This window comes from Anser anser (genome assembly GCF_964211835.1).
Source record: "Anser anser genome assembly, chromosome: 12".
Lineage (NCBI taxonomy): Eukaryota > Metazoa > Chordata > Aves > Anseriformes > Anatidae > Anser > Anser anser.
In genome coordinates, this window is record NC_139733.1 from 17,064,604 (window position 1) to 17,088,028 (window position 23,425).

The 23,425-nt window shown below is 44.9% G+C and overlaps 1 long non-coding RNA gene across 1 annotated transcript; it reads right to left on the minus strand.

Moving 5' to 3' along the window:
• Window positions 1–7,134: 7,134 nt before the first annotated feature.
• On the minus strand, window positions 7,135–8,130 carry LOC310880129. The gene is made up of 2 exons (XR_014571460.1): window positions 8,068–8,130; window positions 7,135–7,607 (listed from the first exon to the last, which is right to left on the minus strand). It is a non-coding gene; the product is annotated as an uncharacterized lncRNA (long non-coding RNA).
• Window positions 8,131–23,425: the final 15,295 nt, after the last annotated feature.

The window sequence follows — 23,425 nt, forward strand, 5'->3', positions numbered from 1 at the left end:
GAGATACTAACAACCAACAATTTAGAAAGGAAAAAGGAACAGCTTAATGGGAAAAGCTTGCTCTGCCAGGACATGCCCCTGCTCTCGCCCACGGAGAGGTCTGCCATTGTGTCCAGGAGGGCAGGTCCCCTGCTTGTGGTCCCAGGGTGGGACACGCCAAGGCAACCTTAATGGCTCCTAAAATGTCCCAGAATTGGCAATTATTTCCTCTGCCCATGTATTCAATGCATCGCTGAGCAAGGTTTTCCATCCTTAGGCTGTCTTACATCATCCCTCTGCACCAGGTATTGTAATGAGTGCCTCTGCACTGAAGAACATGCTCAGAATCATTAGCTAGTTCTTAGCTTGAAGATTTTCTGCATCTTGGGTCTAATGCCCTGCACTTTCATCTCTGTTTTAATCATTTTATTATCAACCTGTGCAGCTGCAGATGGGAGATTTCCAGTGTCTGGTATTTCTCTTGGTGAAATGTATCTGCTATAATGCTTCCCTTTCCTTTTTTCCCCCCCCTTGGTAATCCAACTAAATTGCATTTAAAACAATATGGCTTTCTTGGTACAAAGGTGATACAAGTAATAAAACGTTGGTCACTGTTCATCTCCCACAACAGTCATGCATTTAGGACCCATTTGATTTCTTTAAAAAAAATCAAGAGAATGAACAAAAATAAGGCATTTTTCTATTTAGCTTTTTTTTCTTTTGCATATAGAAACTTGAAGGTCATGTTTAAACCCAAGATGAACTCAAACGTGAAGATTAAATACTTCATATAGAAAAAGAGATGCCAAGGTTTTTAGGGAAGCATGAACACACTAAGAAGCTTGAAGTTATGGGCAGAACAGCAATGAAGCAGCATCTTAACAACAATGTTCAGATAACAATGCAGGAGTCATTAGTTTATAATAGAGTTTATTTCAACCTTATGTGAAAAGGTTCAGCAACAGAGTAGCTATAGCTATCAATTTCTGAAAAAACTACAGAAGTTTTAGGGAACTTATCTGTAGGTGAGTTTCTCCCATAAAGCTGTTATTAGGCAAAATAAATTCACCTGACGCACTACACACAGTACAGGCATACAAGGCTGAGGTGAATGAGGGTTATTAGAGCAGTCAGAAGGCTTCTGTCCTGATGCATCTCTCAATTAGCTACAAACTTCAAGGCACCACAATCAGTAGCTGCAGGTGATGGAAAGCTTGAGCAGTCTACAAGGAAACTGCTGTATTGCTTTACAGGATGATCCCATGAAAGCACCATTGAAGTTTGAGAGGCTATAAGAATATTTGTTTGAATATCTTTCATCAGAGTTGGTGTTTATACTGCTGCTAAGCCTGTTAGAATATTTTATTTGGAGGCTGGGACTCCTCCCATGAAACATCTACACTACAATGTCAGTTCATCACAAGTCTTTGTGAGAACATGTTGGTGCTGATGGCCCTTTCACCAGGAAAGGTTCCTCAGCTCCTGGCCAGTATTCCTTAGCAAAAGCCAAGAGAGCCTCACCGCATAGCGGGGAATTTCCTATTTTTTGGTCAGATCATCAGAAACGTGGGAGAACCAAATTCAAGAGCCTGCACTGTAACTCAGAGCCAGCTGCACCTCCCAGATCCCACGCTACTGGCCCTGCCCTCAGGCCCTGCGTTATTCCTGAATAGGCCTCTTTCAATCTTTTTTATGCTGAATCATTCGGAAAGCCTTGATTTTGTGTTGGTGCAGAACAGAAAAATGTCTAAAATCTAGAAAATCTTTGTATGTGGATAGCCTGTTTCTCTCCCACCTCTTCACATCGGTTTCTTTTTCTTTAAGCCATTGATTCGGCAAGAATTGGAGATTTTGAGGGAAACTGCATCATTGCTCCTCTTCACAACCACATTGAGAGCTGTAGTATGCCAACCAGACCAAGGCTCTGGAGCTATTGCTCTGTTCTCAGCTCTGTGTTAACCCACCATCGATATCACATTATTTTCCTTTTACTTTAAGTCTGCCTAAAGGAATGGCTCCAAACCCCTCATGGAATCTGCTCATTGCCTTCAGACCTTTGTTTAACGTGGGACCCATCACCCCTAGCTGGGTCAGTCACATTTCCAGCCCCTGACTTGAGGCTCCTCCAGCAGCTAGTAGCTTGGCACACAGCCCCAAAACGCCTCCTCCCGTACCTTGGCAGCGATGCCTGAACACTTCAGACATGCCTGGCTTCTCCTCTGGGGAGCAGGGCATGACCAGGCGTTGCAGCCATAGAAAAAGGCGTGGGGGAGGCAGGAGAGGGCTTGTTGCACGTCAATGAAGGGAAAAACTTTGTAATTCATTAAAAATCTCTTTGGAAGACTGTTCAGATTCGGATGATTCCCCCGGCATGCAACCAGCATCAGACCCTGTTGTTTCTCACCAGTTGAAAAGATCATGGAAGGATAAAGTAACTAAGAGGTGAAATCAGATGCTAGTAGCGCTGTCGTCCTTCACTTAGTTTTCCATTCGAAGCTCAATAATAAAATAGAATTTGTGGGAAATGTACCTTTCCAGGTGTGATGTCTGCGGGTATGTGGTGTCTAGACCTGTAAAAGCATCTCAGCATCACAGGTTTGAGGATTTCCATGGGAGCTGAGGTACTACAGAACCTTCACAACACTGCCTTGGCATTAATAAAAAGCCACGGTTGTCTTAGAAAATTCAGGCCTAGAGAAGAAAAAAATGCACTTTATTAGCCTTCTTTCCCCCCCAGCAAGATGCTCTTGAGTGGATCCTGAGCTCTAGGAAGGTTTATCCATTTTCAGAGGCTGTTTCAGCTCAAGCCCTTGGCTACATTCATGCTTCATCGGCACGTGCGATTGAAGTACTTGCAGACATGATTTAGTTTTCCACTAGCTCTCTCCCACACTGAGAGCACTGACTCAATGTAAGAGCAGGTATTAGCTCAGATACCCAAACCACACGCTTAGCAATGAAGCACTAGATTTAGGTGTTATTTGGACACTATTTCAGGACAGTATTTTGTCCTGAATGCATCCCACTGTACTCGCTCCAGCTCAACTCCTACCCATGGCTTCTTAGATCCCCTGAGATTTGCTCCATCACTGCTCTGGAGCTGGAGGGGCAGGAGCATCAAACTAACCTCAGTGAGGCACAGCCTTCTTCCACCCCTTTCACCCCATGCCTGCCACCAGCTTGCAGTCCATCCCACTTCCACATGATGGGGAAGGGATTGCATGCTTTGCGCCTCTTGCAAGGCATGATTCATCTATGGGAGAGGTAAAAAGAAAAAACAGCCTCAGTTGAGACCAAACCTACTTAGCATCCGAGCAGAGCACTCATGGCTAAATCCATCCATGAAGCATTTCACAGCAAGGGCCAGTGCAAACATCTAGTGACCCTCTTGTGATTACTGTGCCGACGGATGGGCCCCAGCTTCACAGAGCTCACCTTACACATAGTCATGAGAACTCCATTATTCTGCAAATTTTTACTTCTGGAAATGCCATGAGATTATTCCCCTCCTCCCCCCATGAAAAGCCCAAAGCCTCTTCTCTAGAAACCACAAAAACTTCCTCAGTAACTCCCTGCACCCTACACCAATGTTATTGCATTACTCCTGGCACAGGGAAAGAATGAAAATGGGCGAGGGTAAGATATCCGCGTTTCCTCCTGGTTGCTTTTGCTGACTCAGAAATTTGAGAAGAACAACAAGCAGCAGACGGCATAACCTAACCTTATCATGCTGGAATCCAGTTGTGTGGCTCGCATGGAGCATTTCCAAGGCAAGCTATCACTCTTATTGTTTATGTTGCATCACAGAAAACAGCTGGAAAAACTGTAAACTCCTTAATTTTGATAACTGTATAGAAAGTTAGTTGTTCTACTCGAGAATATTACACAACAGTGGCAAAGACTTTCTTTGAGCTTACAAAAAGAGAGAGAGAAAAGCTTTTTTTTTTTTGTTGAGACTGCTGCAAAGGTTCAGACTTGTTTAAAAAAATAGAAACACTGATGGCTGCCAACTATAATTGCCAAAAATGTGCTTTCAGTTATTAAAGTCCTAACGAGGTAAGTAGGGGAAAGGACAGTTTCTTATTTCTTGCTTATGACAAAAAGAGAGACAAAGGAAGAAAAGCAATAGCCTAACTGGTGCTGAGGGGTGCAGATATTCCATGACCTACTGGAAGCAGCTTTAGAGCCATGAGTGCTGCAGTACCAGTCATGCTATTTTTTTTTTCCTGAGGAAAAAAAACTTTACTTGCTAATAACAGTAGCGAGGTATTGCCCTGTCTCCAGAGAGGGCAGAGCACATACACAGCCATTTTCCTGTGGCTGCTGAGTGCCTCCTGATGTGCTAGGAGAGGCTGGAGCATGGAGGGAGGAAAACAATGAAAAGGCAGGTGAGGAACAGCCACATTTTCTCATTTCCTGGCCACAGCTTATTCCCAGCAGCCCCAACAAAACATGTTACTTCTCCTGTGTGACTTACACAGCCACAGCTCAAATCAAAAGGCACCTGGACTACACAGCAAAGCCTAAATCTCCATACAGCCAGGGAGTCCCAGTGGTGAAATAGGATGTGGTCTTCCCCTTAGCATCCACAGTCTCAGGACTAGGGGTGAGAATTGCTGCTGTAGGTCTTTATATGAGAAAAACACAGCTCTGGAGCCCATTAGCTTTTAAGAGTCAACAAGTGGCTAGGATTTTTGGAGAGCTGGTGGCAGAGGTGGCTCCATGCAGCTGGAGATGGAGGCCAGAAAGGCTTCTATGGCTTTTGTTGGAAGCCACTCTAGGTAGAAAACGCAGCAAGACATTACACCACGTGCACACTCCAACAGCATGGAGACCTCTCTGGTTACATTGGCCAACGCAGGCTTATCCTGCAGCTCTGACCTTCTGCTTGCAGGTATTTTTGCCCCCCCCGCGAGGTGGCCCAAACAACAGGCACACATCTGCTAGGCCAGCAGGCAAGGAGAGCCCTCACTGCAGATCCATGATTCCACCAGCACACCAATACTCAGGGCAGCTTTTTAAATGGCATATTGTTGGCTCTGCCTGTACATGAAGAGAGAAAGGCCAGGTTATAATTCCCCAGCCTGTGCTGTCTAAACACTCATTTCCCTGCTTAGCCAGCCCGCACTTGCTTTGTCCTGTAAACGGCAGCTTAGTCTTTTGTTTCAAGGTTATTCCTAGAATTAGGAACTGAAAGTGGCCCAAGCTATTCAAGCATCTTTTTACAATTACTCAGAGAAATGCTTTTGGAAGTACGGTTTCCTAGAGTGGCTTCAGGTTTGGTTTCTTATTCCTATTTTCATTTTGGCATTGACTAACATCTGGACAAGTATGTGTGTCTGAGCTCACGTGCTGGTCTTTGCTTGGGGATTTGTCCCCATAAAGCGAGGCAGGAGAACTGATTTGCCATATGTTTTTTGCAACAAGCAAGATGAAACATTGCTAACAGCAGAGCAGACAGCCTCAAGGGTCTGAGCCCTGCAGCACCTGGAAGCAGAGCCAGGATGGGAGGAAGAGGAAAAGATGGGCAGCAGCCACTTGCCTCTCACATTTCTGCCTGTAGGGGATACAGGGGAAGGGGCAGAGGAAATGCTGGCAAGAGAATAAGCAGCAGATATAAATTAATCCTGGAATCATCTCAAGTCCCATACAGTTTGTTATTACCTATCATTTTCCTGATCCAAACATTCACTCCTCTGAAAGACCCTAATCCATTACCTGCCATGTACTGCCCCTTCGTAACTTCCTCATCTGCACTGCAATGCTCCATTAAGCTTTGATGTTCTGGCAAGACCAGGGAGGCTCTGAAATTTGGGATTAGCAAACATCCGCAGGCATGATGTAGGCTCTCCAGCATTAGCACATGTTCCAGCATCTGAGCCTAATAACGGCATGCCAAAATTTGCAAAAGACAGCGAGGTGATTCCTCTATTTTGGGTTGCAATACCTGGGCCAGGAGCAGTATTTGAAGCCAAGGCAGGCTGGAAACACATGTAGTGTCAGCTACAGCTGCTCTGCTAACGGGACGTTACACACCCTGCCATCATCTGGATGCCTCCATCCTACGGAGGGTCAGTTCAGTTAATACAGAAATTCATTCTAGGGAGAAAGACATTAACCCTTGGGCAATGCTGCCCCAAAGAGGCAACATTCTGGGTGTGTGTCTGCAAGCGTTTTTTTTTTTTTTAAAAAAAACTGGGCACATGCTATTCTTGAAACAAATCGTACATAAGATTTCCAACCCGTGATTTACGTGTCCTGTTCAGAGACTGAGAAACAGTGCTTGCAGCATGATAGGCTTTAAAATTCAGCCACTCCCCGAGATGTTTGCAACGCTGTCTGTTGACTCCTATGTGTGCACACAGCAGCTACAGCAGGAGTAGAGCCTGTTTGTGTGTACATCTGGACTGAACAGCAGTATCGGAGACAAAAAACAACACATATCACACTAATCCTTTAAACAAAGTGTTCAGCATCCCTTGCATTAAAAGAAACCTCTGGAGATCCAGAGTAGTAATCATAAATGTGAGTAATTGTCTCTAAGCTGAGAAGGTGCCTTTGCTGAGCTCTGGGCTGGCATTAAATATATGTTGCCTCAGACTGGGGTAATGTCTGTTTATACAGTTCAGAGTGAGGGGGTGTAAGTAGCTCTCCAATTTTGGGATAAACAGCTGCAAACAAAACAAAAAATAGTTTTGTTTTTGACTAATTTGTATTTTCTGAGAGCATGGGGCTTGTTCCTGTTGTTGCAGCTGTAAATTTCAAGGCAGCTGCAAGGTAAAAAACTGAAATTGTACAAGCAATTAGCCCATGGTAATGTCTAATCGCTGCTGGCATCTAAAAAATATGAAACAGCAGGGACAGTTAACTTTGAAAGCCAACTACTGCACAGATGCAGGAACTATGTTCAGGAAGTTTTACTTGGCATATTGATGTGCATTGTAAGAATTGGCTCAAAACACGGTGACATAAAGGCCACAGAACTGTAGAAGAAAGAATCGTGGCTCATCACATCAACATTTGAGCACAGCTCCCAGGAAACCTATTCACATGAATCAAATGGTTCTTAAGGGTCATCAGTCTCCACCACACCGGTTAGAAGATAATTATTCTCAGCTGTCCTGAGTATGCCTCAACTTCATGCTCCTCTTAGCCATGAAGACTGCAGGTGTGATCCTGCATTTGCCACTTGCAGGGAAAGGGATTTTTCCCCTTTGCATGGGCTCTGCATGTGAGCAGTGGCCAGCTAGGCAAATAAAAGTCACAGCATGGCCACAGCCACCTATCTCTGACCCACAGGCACAGGTCCCTGCCACAATGGTGCTGGCCAGGAGAACCAAAGCATCCCCAGGTTGATGAACGCACGGCAAAATGTCAATTTGTTTTCACTCATTTGGTGCTTTGTGACTGCTGTGTTCTCCTATGGAGCAGTGGGGTTGGTGCCGAGCTCACCACATGAAAGAGCGCTCCCTGATGTATGAGGGTGCTGCTATTGTTTTTCCTCACAAAATTGCAGATGTGGTTTTGTTGCTGTCTCCAGAAGTGTGTGTCTTGGAAAGACGTGCTCCAGGATTTGAAGATGCAGCAGTCGATTCCCTACTTCTCAAAAGTAGCTGTTCGCTCAACTGCTGGAAAATGTTGAGGGAAATCAGGATTTTCTAACTACTGACCCAGAAAACCAAGCGTTAGTATTCTGGGGGCAGATAACACATGTACACAGACCACAAGAAACACCTGTGTTACCCCTGTGGTGGCACAAGAGCCAGCCTTAAGGAGAAAGAGCTACCAGTCCTTTCTGCTTCTGGTCCAACCTAATGCTAGCACCAACCTGTGTCAGAACACATCACCTTGCATAGCATACTAAATCCATTCTGGCTTTATTATTACTTTTTTTTCTTTAAAAGTCTTTCCTGCATTGATTTTTATCAGTACAGGCTAATGAAACCAGCGAGGGCATAATAACACTTCTGCACCAACTGCTAGCCCTAAATTTTCAACTGAAGCAAGAAAAAAAGAACAGCACAGAAAGCCACCTAAAATTGTACTAGGAAGTGGAAGAGCAGTTAAATCTCTCTGCAAATCTCCTACCTGCTATATCTCCCTGGTCAGAGAGGGTCAGAGCAATACTGCCTCCACAGAGCCTCCTCCACCAGCAAACAGCAGAGGGGGAGGCATGGATGCTTTTAAAGGGTTTCTTGTGGCCCCCTCAACCCCCTGATGCTCTGCCACAGGTGGGTGAGCGGCAGGCTGCTCCCAGCAGTAACTCGTTAAGCACTGCAGTGCATCACTGGGGCAGGTGCAACCTTCCAGTAACTGGCTTCAGCCTGGATTGATATCTCTGGGGGGTAATCTAGACAAAACCCATCTTTTCCAGTGAATGAACAAGGTGACATCTATGTGTCACTGCATCCTCTATGATCCTGAGGGTGAGGTGTCTCCAAATGTGCCTCTGGAGCCCTTCCAGCTCTATCAAACACAAGAGGTGCACAGGGGCAAGGAGCTGTGTGGTCCCTTCTGCCCCACAGGCCAGCAGGGTTAGCCCTGCTCTTCCCAGAGCCTGCAGCAGGCACAGCTGCAGTGCCGGTCTGCAGATCTGCTCACGCACCAAATGCACATCCCTGCAAAGTGTTCCCAGGGGGAACTGGTCACTGGTCGGGTCATGAACAGCAATCAGAGCAAACAAGAAGTTGAATGGGCGTTGTGGATGGATGAGTCCCACGCACCATCACTATCACTCTGGGGAAAATTAAGAGTCTGGGTTGCCAAAGACCCCTTCTTCATAATAAGTATGGGTCATTTCTCGAGCTGATTGCACAGCTTAATTAAAATAATTTGAAATATATATATATATATATCATTTACAGCTTTAATTTCTGTCTTCTGGGATTCTTTTTCTGGCTTGTTCTTTTTTTTATATATTTTTTTATTTTTTAAAATTACATATTTGTCTTTCTCCCTCAACTATCATAAGGTTTTATGACTCTGTAAGGCTGAAAGCGGGATTCAACCCAAACGTGATGGTTTTGTTAACAAAATAAATCTGGAAAAGCATCTTGCAAAAATTGTATGGAGAGAGACTCTGTATACAGTATTAAATTTCATTAATTCATAGTTGGGTGTATTTTCAGGGCAGAGAAAAGGAGATGAAGATCTAAGTACATTTTACATAATCCTCTAACATCACATAAATCATAGAAGCAAAAACCAGCTCCCACAAAACACAATCTGAAAATGTATGTAGGTAAATCTGGTGGTTCTACAAATCTGACGGGATTTTGCTGAGCAAGTCAAATATGTAGGTTCAAGGTTGGCTGAGCATCAGTATTATGTTCTAGTCTAGCCCTACTGTCATATATTTAATCTCCAGTAATTAAACTTCTAAATGAATCCATTTCACAAAACCTACAGTGCATAGAGTGAATCGGTGAGTAAATTTTCATAACCTCCTGTCTGACCCCAGATCGGGGTGGAGCTGCTCTGTGCAATGGCCTCTGGAACAGATAGAGATGTAACTGTCGAAATAAAGGCAAAACTAAATGAAAAAATACAAAGAACTCCCTTGGCTCAGTTTTCAAGTTCTTCCCTTTTACTAAAAAATATTTTCTGAGCACACATGATATTGTTTTGCTGCAGTTCCTGATTAAAAATAAATAAATAAATAAAAAAGGAAACTGATTAGAAAATTCTGATTAGAAGTAAAAAAAAAATATATAGACATATTACTGCTAACATCTGGGTGCAAAACAAGAATTCACAGTATGGCAGACATGCAGAGAGCAGCCAGTCACCTGGACTGCCTGCTTTAGTGAAATCAGATGAGTTTCACCAAGGCCAATTCCAACACAGGGAGCTGGGAGCAGGACAGGAGGTTGCTGCTCCCAGGGAGAGATCTGCCACGACGCCACAGCAAAAAGGGGTTCGTGTGGTCCCACGAGGGGGGCACAGCCTTCCACAGCTGTGTGGGAGCAGTGCTGCAATGCCACGGACAGTGCGGGTGCTTGGCTGATGAAGGACATAGAAAAATAGGAGGTGTTTTTCTTTTTTTTTTTTTTTTTTACATGAGAGGAGGGCAAAGTGAGCTGAAGGAAATGCTTGCTCAGTCCTTGCTTAGAGAGCTTGTTCTTTAGACTAAGATTCAGAAATACTTTGACTATAGGGCAGAAGAAACCTTGGGGAGAAAATACCAGATGCTGAAAGGCTATTTAATAACGAGGGAAGACAGCAAGAATGACTGGGTAGGGACTGAAGCCAGACAAATTCAGATGAGAAATAAGGTATCACATTTTCAAAGTGAGAAGGATTAACTTTTGAAATGAACTACCCAAAGAAGTGATGGATCATCTGTCTCTTGGTATCTTTAAATCCAGACTGGATGCCTTCCTGGAAGACATGTGCAAGCCAAATACAGCTTTCTTGTTGGGTGAAGTTAAACATCCTGAGACGTGAGGGGGGTAGTCTGGGTAATCCAATGGTCCTGCCTAGCCTTTAAACTCTCCTAATGTGTGACTCAATGGACACATTAATACCCGTGTTTTAAAATAATAATTTTAAAAAAGGAAAGTTTCTTTCCCCCACCTCTTATACAGCATGGCCTGAACCCATCCAACACCTACGCCTCGTGTATCCCAAGGTGGCACGTACCTGTCAGCTCCCCTGCAGTCAGCCCTCCCTGCTGCATGGGTGCTAACTCCCTTTAGCTCTCCCTATTAAGAAACAAGTTCATCCAGAACAACACTGGTAAGAACTTTCAGTAAATTCAAGCACAACTTAAACTTCAGTAAGAGAATAATAAAGAGACACCTGAAGGGAGAGGCTGGAAGTGTGCCCCAAAAAGTCAGACCTCTAGGCAGGCACGGCAGCAGGAAGGGCAATACTTCCATCAGTGATGCAGAGTGGCAAACCCAAAAATTCTTCCTCAAATGTCCAGAAAATTAGCAACATGTGGCAAACAAGACCACGTAGTGCTACCCCCCCCCGTGTTTCACTTTGGTTTTTATCCATTCCATGTGTTGCTTTCTTGCCATCTAGAAACTTAGTTCTCATTTATCAGCATTTTCACATTTCACTTCTGGACACTGCTATCCATGCATTATCCAACCTTTTTATCTTGCTGTTTGAACTGTGTTCTGCAGCTCTGTTTCAGTTTTACCATTCATTCATCAGCATGAAGTTAAACAATTACTAAACAACTTGGGTAGCTGGCAAGCAGCGAGGAAGCAAGATCCATTTCTGCCCAGAGGGAAGAAAGATTTTATTCAATAGCATGGCCTTTGTTTTGCATCTCATGGGCAATGCTATTGATGTGAAGGTTATATCACATTATGTGCCAAACCACTTGAGCTGGTTTCAGATTGCAGCTCCCCTTGGGGTATTTCCACTCGATATATAAGAAGATAACCAGATCTGCTCTCTGTCCACTCCTAGCCTGGACGGTGCTTAGTCAGCTCCCCCAGACTTGGCAAGCTGAAGCGAGAAAGCAGAGCTGCACTCCCCCCGTTATTACCATTTTATCAATGATCATTCCTCTTAATGCTTTGGAGCACATTGCAAAACAATGAGCAAATTGCTTGTTTTCCTGCGGTGAACAGAAAGCGGCTACATGACCGTAAAACACAATGCCCTGTATGTGTCAACGTATTCTGCTTGTGTCTGCAGAATAGCAATACGTTGTTTCAGCTTTAATTTCTGACCACAAAACTGTTGACTTTCTTGCTGCAAAGAAATGGATTTTGGGTGCATGACACAGATGCAGTTCTGCTTCCCACACATCGGGAACATTGGGATTCAGGGAGCTGACCTGTGCCACCTTTTTTTATTTTGTTTTATTAGTATTATCCAGTTAGCATTTCCCACTACTAGGAAATACAATATAGATAACGATGATCTTAGCTTTATTTTATAGACCCTGATTTTTCCCCCTGAAGCTTTATTTTATATTGTAATTGCTATTTCGCTTTATTCTTGCACCGTGCTAAAGTGAAGTATCAAAGAGATTTTTTGCAGAGCTTGATATCTAGTGGAATGACTGCTGCTGGCGTGCTTGGGCTGAGCATTAACTCCAGAAACAAAGTGTGAAGAGGGGCTACCCTGCTCAGGGCCACTCCACGGGCACGTCCGAGCAGCCACAGCTCAGCAGACAGGATGCGTGCTCTGACCCAGGGACGCTGTCCAGACCTCGTGCTTGGAAGAAGATGGGAACGGGGTCCACAAGGAGGAGTTTAGGATTTTGTTGATTTAACCCTCTCAAGCTGTTTAAAAATAACATTTCCTGTACTTAAAACATATCTCTGCTAATCCGGCGTCTCTTGGTCTTTTATCACATTTTTTTCTTTTTTGGGTTAATGAGCTCTCAGAAAAAAACTGGAGGCATGTAACTGCTCTAGCATGAAGCTTTGGGTTTAAGGGACTGGACCTTGGGGCCCCTCTGTCCAGGAAAGATGCCAGATATGGGCTTTTGCCTTGAAGGGTATCCAAGAGATGCAGAGATGGTTATGGGATCAATAACCAGAGAGGGTTTCTCTAGCATGAGGGGCCAAGCCAAGGTTAAGCACTGCTGGAGACAGCCAACAAGTCCAATCGGGATCTGGTGGCAGAGTATTAGTGTCAAACAAATGTCACGTGTGTTAGGGCAATGGAGTCCATAAAGGTTTTACCCTAGTGCCCCGAGTCTGGAAATTTAAGAGGTCATCTGGAGACTACAAAGGGAAATGCCTTAAAACTTGAGGCCATTACTAAAGGGCTGAACTAAAAACCTTGCTAAAGAGCCTGAAAGCACTGACAAATCCTTCATCTGAACTCCATGGGCTGGGTTTACTGATGGTCAAAATCAGAATTGCCTTTCTTTTCTAAAAAAATGTGCACGCGAGTACTCATCTCAGTGCAGGAGACTCAGCAGCTTCAGGTCCTGTTTCTGCTCATTACAGGCTTTTTTTTTTTTTTTTTTTTCCTCCCTCCCGCTGGAACTGCTTAATTTGTATGACCAGCAAAGCATTCACCGGATTAAAGCGCCTGCCAGTATAATCTGGTAGTCGGGACAACACTGGGGAGATGGAAACCCCCGTGCAGGTCTCCAAACCAAGCACAACAAGGCCTCCTGCATTTCAGGGAGGCATCACAGCAATTTCTGAGCCAAAAGTCCATCCTAAGGAAGCGCTTCCCACCGACGTGTTATTGAACCTGGCACGTTTCCATTAGTCAGCTTCGAGCAAAGAAACCCTGGTGCAGGGGGATGCTTCTCACTGGCTCTAATCAAAGTCAGCAGAAAGGGGACCATGATTTCATCCCACTTCAAGCACAAGTTCAAAGGCATCTTTGACTCAGAGTATCTGCGAGAAGAAGATGTGGCCAATGTTTGTCAGCAATTAGACTGCGTTGCTTATCAGAAAACACAACAAAATAGACTTATTCTGTTTTCTTGCCTCACCCAATGCATTCTTATTGTTTACTTTGATTCAAGAAGAGAAACAATGGAAAAAAAAGTTCACCAAATGTAAAGTTTGCTGATGTTTTTCACAGAAATATTTGCCACTGGAGGTCAACTCTGCATTTCCAGCGGTAATTTAATAACCCGAGTCTATCATATTGGAAATCCCTCTGGACTCTTAACAAACTAGACAGACATTCATGGGTCATTTTAGAAACATCAGCATGCACTTTGAAATGACTCCAGAATCCCCTCTGTGCTATAGATTCTTGTTGGACAAATTGTCCCTGAATCTATTTTTTTTTTTCCACAGCGTTATGAGAAAGTGTTGGTTTATCCAGCTAGAAAGGTCTAGCTATGGTCACACAACAACACTGACGTTTGGCAGAGCACAGCAATGTTCATTGAGAAAACAAAGGAATAGACAGGAAGCCACCTGAGAAAGATCTTTTTACTGAAAATTGTCCAGGATAACAATAAAATTTAAAATCACTCAGAAAGCAAAACCAATGTTAACAACAGTTTAACTGAGTCTCACCGTTCAGCCTGCCTGAAACAATGATCTGTGCATTTCTTGAATGTCTTTTACTTCTTTCAGTGCATGTGTTTTTGTGGTGAATTTCCTTCTTTTTATCATAAATTTAAAAAGGAAACTTTGTGTTTTTTTTCTGTTCCCCCCTCAAAAAGTTGATGTGCTCAAACCTAAGACAAAATAGCTGTCCAAGTCGATGCAGGCTGGATTTGTCAGCCTGCAGATTACATGGGGCAACAGGCAGGCAGAAGCTGAGTGGGCACACAGGGTCCCCGTTGGAGGTGCTCGAGGTCAAGTGCCTTTTTGGCTAGTCCAGACTCTGCTGGCTCCTGGAGAAGAGCCATGGGGCAGCACCACTGCCTTTTTTGATCAGAGGCTCTGGGCAGGAGCCAGCTGCTGGCCCAAAAGAAGAGGAGCAGTTTTCATCCTCCCTCATACCTGTATCACGAGTAAGGGTCACCGTTAATTCTCTTGTCTCCTCCTAGAGCAACACACACATCTAATATATATTTTTTTAGTAGATGAGAGGAGGCCCTATAAAATGAGCATAACCTCTAAAAAAAGCTCCTTGCTTTGCTCCAGACAATATGCAGCCTTTTTGGGATGAGCTGGCTGCGGACCTTGGCTGGAATTACACTAATAAAACAAGAGCCCAGGCATCCTCCAGCTGCCTCGGGAAAGCTGTCCAGCGGCCAGAGGTAAATCCGCCACCTGCGGCTGCTGCCGAGGGGCGTGCGGTGGTCTGTCTGTCCGCCTGGCTGTCCGTCCCTGCCGGGAGAGGAGCTCCGCACAGGACAGATGGCTTTTGTTCAGTGGGTGAGGACGGGGTGGGTTTCTCCGGGGCAAGAACTGGAAGTGTGTCCCTGGATAGTCTCTGGAAGCGCGTGGGTGTCTCTGCGGGCTCTGAGGGCCCGGCTCCACAACATACTTAGGCACATGTGTAACCAGACGTGACGTCCAACAGAGCGCTGCCAGTTCCAGCAGGATCCAAGCAGCTTCCAGGATCCCAGCTTTCCAAGAAGTTTCTTTTTTTTTTTTTTTTTTTTTTAAGACACTGAAACCACGTCCTTTCTATTAGCTGGATTAAACTCACTTTGAGGTAAGGCAGGCCCTACCCCCCACGAGGAAAAGTATCCATAAAACAAGGTAAGAGATTTTGCACTGCTAAATACCGCCCAGTTATAAAAACAGAATTAATTCAACTCCGAAAAGTTGTGAGAAAGTCTGAGCAAAACCAGCAACAATTATAGGTACCACCTCATACCACAGCTAATTTCCAGCAATTCCACTTTACATTCCTTGACCAGCAGAGCTTATTGAATAACGAAATCACCAGGTGACACACAATCGAATTGAGAAGCCTTGAATGTGAATGAATATCGGTTTCCCAATTCTGAAAGGAATTTAATCATGTAAACTTTCTACCAGACTCTAGAGACAGCTGAAAAGCAGCGATACCTTTGGGCTCATCTTCGTGGTACTTTCACAGGTACTGAATGAAACCCAAGCTGCTGCCTGACAGGAACTTGAGCACAGGGCACAGCTCCTACAGATTTTGGAGGAAAAAAAATCTCTTATTGTCACCATGTAAAGTAGCCTTTTCTGGCTGGGATTCACACGTCGTTAAAATGGACACATCATTAAAGCAGACACTTCATTAAAATCAGAAAGACATTTAAAACAGAGTGTGGGATAGCTTATTAAAACTTTACAGAGAAGAAATCAATTACAATCCTAATAAAACAAATATTTTTTTCATCTAATAGTATCCAATCCACATTGTATTGTAAACAGTGTTTTCTCTTGTATAAAGACAGTGTTTCTCAGAATAAAAACAACTTAATTGCAATAATGACTCACATTTCAGCTGCAAAGCTAGACATGCACGTTTCCTGAATGTGCCAAATAGGCGAGATACTAGTTAGCCTTGGTATGTAGTTAGAAGAACATGCTTAAACCACATGTCAAATCAAACAGGAAAGTTTAATTATTTTTGTGTGTCCCAATATTCACTCATTTAACACATATTAAAATGAAAGTGTATCAAAAAGCGTTCGTGATTCATCCATAGAGTGAATTTACCCACCATCTGAAATGATGCTGGAAATTTTAAAGAGTGTCAAAGCATACATTTACTCACATATATTTTCCTTCTTATATTTCAAAATGCAGACTACGGCTAAATAAATGACAGATTTAATCAGACAAGTTTTAAAGTGAAACCGTGAAAGATCTTCCATTTTGTGCTGAAAGCCATTGTAAGAGGAGCTGCACAGCAGCAGCTTGTGATCTGCATTTCCTTAAACGTCGTGTCAAGTGGCTTCCATGCAGATGAATAGTCAACACAAAATTTAGAGGAACTTCACTTGTTAGCAATAATTACTACCTGAAAAATTTTTGAACTTGGTAAATTAAAACTTTCTTTGCTGAATTTGCATTTTTTTTCATGTCGGGGAACATTCACATTATTCATTCAACTATATCACATATGATAAACATACTTTTCCATAATACCTTTGAGGCCCTCCTTAAAGAAACTACTGAACCAAGGCCCAGCCCCATGAATCACAGAGCCATCGCACGGGAGCTGGTGGGGAAAGAGCAGCGTGAAGAGGATCGCTGCTTTCCAGCAGCCCAGGCTTGTGCCAGATCAGTGACTGCATTACCATGGCCTGATGTAAACAGAAAATATATTTCCTGTCCTGGATTACATGGCAGGGAATGGGGGATTTGACTTGTAAATGAGGGGAAAATAAAAGGCTAAAGCCTCCAAGTCCACACAACTGCAAGAGGTTGAGTAATGAGCCCATGTTAGAAATGCTTGCGGAGATGCACGCTTCCAACAAGCTGCTTTAAAAAGAGCACTTTGCACATTTGTCATCAATACACCCCGGGGATGCCCTACAGAACAGCAATATCTTGTCTTCCAGCCTTTCCAGGGAATAAACACTGGGCCTCAGGCGGGTGTTAGCTGGTGATGGATCTGCGCCCACCTACCAGCTGCGTCTGTTTACGGGGGATCTGCTCCTGCTAAACACAATGCTGCGGTGCTGCCGTTACACGCCATGGGTCAAGCAAAGCTGGCGTGAGCCTTTCCTGCCTCTCCATCGCTCAGCCCTGCCAGAGCCGTCTGCATCTGTTAGTCCAACTGATACCTATTAACCTGCTGCCCCGAATGCAGAGGCACCCGTGCAATCTGCAGGTTAATCCTTGCAAGGCATCTTAACGTGCTTACAGCAGGGCTGTTATGACCAGCGGTGTACAAAACAGCTGGCAGGAGGTTTGCGAAGATAATGTCTGGGCTTTTGGGTGGGACATGGGCTTACAGAGAGGGACCAAGGGAGAAGAGGGTGGTCAAGACCTCTCCGATGACATTTCTGCATCATTTGGCACAAAGAGGCAGGAGCACAAGACAGACCTGCGTTAGGATACATGGGATCACTGCTGTACATGGCACCAAAAGTGACCGGTCTGAGCTGCTCAATACTGCGAGGATCTTCATTGCTGGGATCTTGTTTGAAGCCTGCTCTTACACTTCTGGCTGTCAGATTCCACTTAAAAACTGTATTTCATTCTCACTTTGTAGATGCAGCATCTGTCCCGCTTGTTCTACTGGGGGGAGGGAGGGAGATATGTAATTAAGTGCAAATAGGGTTCTCATGATGCAATACAGACTCACATAATACTTCCCAGGTGCCACTGTCTCAAACGACTTGGCAGGAGTTTCCCAGTTGCGAGGCAAGGATTTAGGAATAGCAGCGAGCTTGTGTGGTCCTGCAGAGCGCTCCTCACGTGCGCTGCTCCGACACCGCGCTTGGGAACGGCTCTGCAAGTCCCCGCTCATGGCTGGGCTGGTATTTTGAAGGGAAGTTTGTTCTAGTTTTTGTGCTCGCTCTGCCCTTTCCCTTAAGACATCCTCCACTTTAAAACCAAATTCCCTGAGTTTATCACAGGGTGATAGTGCTGTCAATCCGCTGCAAGTGGCTGGTTTGTGTTGTGTTCAAGAAACACAGCATTAGGACTGAAAAAAAAAAAAAAACCAACAACAACAAAAAAAACACCAAACCTTAAGTAATCCTTACAGAAAGCAAAATGTAGACGAGTACAGTAGGCTGCATCAAAATACAGGATGGCAATTTAGGAGGAGCTGACTGGTTTGCCAGCTGCAGACACTTTGCAAACTTTCTGCAGACAGTTTGACAGTTGCAGAAAGATGGAGAATGAACTGCCACCAGACTGGGATGAGGGATGTGGCTTCTGAGTCTGCAAAGAGACTGAGAATGGGCCACGCTGCAATTTCCACCTCTCCCAGGACAGACGTTTCCTCTCTGCCATGGCCATACTGGGTACGATAGGCTTATTTTTCTAGCAAATTCTCAGTTGATGAATTTCAGCTGCTTATCACAATCTTTGCCTTTTGGCTGGACCCCAAAATCATTTTAGCTGTTGGCAATGGAAATTGAGATAGGTGCTATGTTATTTATTTATTTTAGTTAGTAAAAGTACAAGCCAGCAATTTCTCTGCAAAATGATTGCTCATCCCAGACTAAGTTCCTGCTACTGCTGCTCCTGTCTGAGGCGTGGCAGGTGGCTCAATACGTTGATAATATGCTGCAAAGTCTGACAAGGAGCTTTATCAATCAAAACAAGCCCCGCTGTTCAGCCTAACAGGAAAGTTCAATCACTCTCCTCCGGTGGAATCAGTCGACACGGAATGCTTTCAGCCCGAGATAATGTTAGGCTGCAGATTTGGATCTGCTCTCGCTGCTCCAGGGCTATTTATATCTGTGTACCTCGAGGGTTTACTAATTAGCAGCCTTCTTCCACACCCTTTGATATCATTAAAGTAATCTCAGTGTAAGCGACTAGCCTCTGATGATATCTCCGAGGGGGTGGAGAACAGCTGGAATCGTTTGAAATAGCATCGCAGGAGCACTTCTCCCCGAGCAGCGGCGGCAAGACCGCAGGAGTTTTGCCTATGGAAGCAAAGCCAGCAACGCACCCTGGCTTGCTCAGGGTGGCTGCTGGGCTGTGACAGAGCTGACTTCAGCTGGGTCCAGGATGTGTAGGTACTAAGGGGTTAGCACGGACTTTTTCCAGAAAAACTTCTTTGAGAAAGCAGCTGAGAGCTCTGTGTGGCCTGCCTGGAATTACTCAGCGGTTCCCACACTGTGCAGACTCTCTGGGCCCCAGCTTCCCACACCGGAGAGCTGGGATAACTCATTTAGAACCCAAATCTGGTGAACTCTCATCTCAGGTAGTGTCTAACAGCGCGCTGGGTGAGGTTTATTTAAACCACAATTGCTGCGTTTTTTTTCCACATTACTCGCTCTGCTGCTCCACAACACGGGTTAATTTAAAGGCCTGTCACTAACCGAGCAACGTACCCTGCACAGCACAAAGCTGGAGATGGGAAAAAGTTTTCTCCGTGCTACAAATGCACTTCAGACCAGGGCGGCTCTGCTGCCTTCCGATCGCAGCTCCTACTCAATAAATGAGCCCTTGTAGGAAAACATGCGGTTTCCAATAGCCGCTTTGATATCTGCCATTAATTCCCTGCTCTCGCTTGCGTGGTCTCTTAGCAACTTTCTGCCCTTTGCTCCTTTTTATTCTTGTTCCTGTTCAAGCACTTCCTTTTGTTGCCGGTCTCTTGCTCCCCTTCAGGACCGCTTTAGAGAAAGCTAATAAAATCCTTGTGCAGATAGAAAGAACCAGATACAAATGGCTATGTGAGCATATTTATGTTTATAGCACGAAGCAGGAGAACAGGCTGTCCTGGGTTCTGGTTTCCAACTGCAGCATAAATCCATCAGCAAATGTGTTACAACCCCGGAGAAGGAAGCAGGAACACAGGAGCAGACACTGCAGGACATCCACCGGAGCCGTGGTTTCGAGGACTCCCCATCCCTGCTAATTCTTGAGAAGTGTGAAAGATGCTTTCACCCTGAATTAAAAGAGCAGGTTTTATTTATTTTTATTTTTATTTATTTTTATTTTGGTGGTGACTGCAGAAAGGAAGGAAGCAGGGACCAATACCAGCACTAAGGACCTGGTACCGTGCTTGAAGTCCTCCTTGGTCATGAAAGCACCAGGTGGCCCCAGAGCAGTGTCCTGGGCCATGCACAGAGCTTGCAGCCCTCTGACCAGCCACCTGGCTGGCATTTCTGGGAGCTCGCCTTCTGGTCCCCCACCCTTTGATTTGAGCAGTTACTGATTCAGGAATATCACCCCCTCTTAGTCGCCCAGGGAGATCCATCTAACTCATGAACAGAGAGCTAACTTCCCTTTGCTAGGCTTGGTGCCCACTCTTTTTCCCACAATTTCCTGCAGCGAGCAGCTGTTTCCAAAGGGAAAGCTGGCACAGGTGGCTTCTCCGAACAAAGGAAAAGACATGACAGTGCTTTTCGCTCTCTCTTCTTCCCCCCCCCTTAACTGTTTTGTATGCAGAGCCATGCTAAGAACAAACCCCACGACAAGCTAAGAGGATCATTTTGTCTGACTCAGGGAGTCCATCCCCGTTCTGGTGGAAAGAGATGACAGCAACATGTGCAAGAAAGCCTGGCTGAGCTGAAGCCTTAATGCGAGATGTTCACATCTTAATAGACTTTGAGATAAATGGCCTTTTCTCATCTCCCATATGGTTTTGCTTTCCATGCAGCAAGTGAATCATAACTCCGCCTGAAGGAGAGGAGCTGTCCGGCCACGGAGCTGGGAGCGGAGGGAAGGGGAAGTAAAAGGACAGGAAAATTGGAGGGGGAGAGAGACCATCTCTGGAGAAGTCATTGTGCTAATGAGGAGCGACAAGGTAAAGATGATGGAAGAACTAACGAGCAGTGCAGGAGGCAGAGGAGAGCCTGCCCAGCAGTTAGGGTGAAAGGCAATGAATCCACCTGCAAAGCCACCATCCCCCTGGGGTGCTGCACTCTCAGCTGGGTTTGCACCAAACACCCTCACCTTGAGACGCTGAGCTTCCAGCCCCACACGGGTCCCTCTCACTCTCCCCTTTCATATTTTCTGTACTTTCCACTAAACTCCTGGTTTAGCCAAGAATGTAAATACAGGCTTTCCTGGAGCTAAGTAAGTAAATCCTACAGCAGTCAGCGTGCTCCAGGCCAAATGCATGCTTAAGCACTCTGCTGTTTTGGGGTCTCAGGGGAAAGGTTTGAGGGGAGGTTGTCTAATTGCCACTGACGTCAGTGGGAGTTTTGCTGAGGATGTCACTGGGGCCGTGATCTCGTTGTTGCTCTTGAAAAAAAAAACCTAGAAGCAATGCATGAATGGGCCGTGCTCCAGCAGTATACTTACACTAGTAACACTGCATGTACGGAGTAAGTTGGGAGCTCCAAACACAGTCTTTCACCCTAGCAATGCCTTATACTCTAACATATTGGTTATCAAGGTTAAAAAGATATAAAACATATTAAAAGCCAAAGCTAATGCACTCAATGAGAGGGCAGATCCATGCTTCAAGAAGTCTTCAGTTTTATAAACCAATTTAGCCCAGGTCTATTAAGGGCTTTTCCTGGTGACAGAGTGAGAGCATTTTCTCTGCTATAATCATATCAGCCTGTATTCTGGGTTAATGGAGATGAATATTACTGCCAGATTTTCTTCTTTCCCTGGATGTAATCTAATGCCAGATGGTTCTGAAGGGGTATTAAATCCCCCATATGCATGACCTCCCTGAGGTTTTTATCATTAGAACCTTAAAATAATTCAAGGAAAGCTTTCCCAAAGCCTGATCATAAACCTCCTAATGAGGCACTGAAGTCACAAAGAAAATCCTCTTGTTAATTCCTGTTTGGTGTTTTTCCCCCTTTATGACAAATAAGCAGGAATTCACAGTAACAGAGATGCTTTTAAACAGTTTCAGTGGAAAACACATAAAAATGAGCATTCAGGTTAACAGTTCAGGTTCCCAGCAGGGTCTGGAGATGCAGTAACTGATCAGCCATCTTCAGCCTCTAATGCAAGGCCCAGTAACGTCACCTTCCATCACAGCAAGTACAGCTCACTCTGTCAGCAAGTGACTGCTTTATTCCTAAAGTAACATAACACCTAGTGTCAGAATAAATATGATCCAGTGTCAAGACAAGTGGCTGAAATTGGACCTCGTCTATTTAATAATACAAGGACTAACATGAACACCATCTTCACCCTAACTTGAGTTCAGCTACAGCAGCTAAGTTCCCAAAGGTTTTCCTCAGAATTTTCTGCCCCTCGTCTGCACAGGGTGGATGGTATGTTTTAATGATCTTACGTTCAGTTTGCTGCTTGCTGTTTACTGCATGGCACCGTGCCTTACTTCTGCGCTCAAGCAGCAGTCAGCAAGACAAGATTGTTTGGAGCCTCATGGGCTTTCTGTACTTCTCATTAACAGGTCATCCAAAAAGCAACATAAGTATTCCTGCAGTTAAATCACATGCTGTGAGGATAGGGAGGAATGAAAAATAATCAGATTAAAATAAAATAAAAAAACCCACCACTTTGGGGTGTCCAAATCAACCAGAAACCTTGGTTTTTTTTTTTTTTTCAGAGGCTTTTACACTGTACATATAAAGCCCAACTTTTATTAATACTTATTGCAACTGGGAATACTCAACGCCTGCAAAACCCAACCCTTGGCCAGAAACACAAAAGTAGGCTTCAGGTAACTGAGAAAATTGAATCCAGTTCATCAGGGTAGCAATTCAAGTGCATAAGACCTTAATCGTGGGATGACCCTGCCTTGCCCTGAAGCCCCAGATTCACCTCCCATCACATAGGGAGGGGGAATCCAACAGACAGCATCCTTCCAGGATTCAGAGCCGCTCAGGGCAGCAGAAGGCCAGCAGAATAAGCAATCAAACCAGCCCTCTCCCAAAAAGCAGGAGTACCTGATCGCACCCCCAAGCTCATCTCTCTGTGCAGTACATAGCTCCCTAGACGAGACATATTCTTGCAGGCTGGACAGCATCTCCCTGTCCACACACAGTGTGTCAGCAGGCATCTGCAGTGTGTTGGCTGAGATTCAGGCAGTTTCTTGAGGGTTTCGGGAGGGACAGGAACCCTTTGTCATGGCAAGGGCTCAGAGATGAAGCCCTAAGCTCCAAACAAGCACTGGTGAAAGCAAGATCCTGGTAGACAACAACTCACTTTGTTAAACTCGTCAGTACAAGTCTGCCCCTCTTATCTGCAACCCAACCCTTATCCCTATTTCCTAATTTACCCTAATTCCACCCCTGCCTCATACCCACTCTTCACGTCCAGGTGGCCCTCCCCACGCTGCCTCCAGCCTTCTGTCCCATTTGCTACTCACTTCATTCACTCTCACAGTTCCTTATCAGCCTCGTTAGCAGCCCTTTGGCTCACAGCATCACCTCAGAGTCCCATACTGACTCCGAGCCTGCTTTGCCATGGTCCACCCCCTGCTCACCCACCCCTGCTTCTCCCTCTGCCCCTGCTTTGCTCCCACATCCCTCTGCTTTGCTCCCACATCTTCACTGAGGACA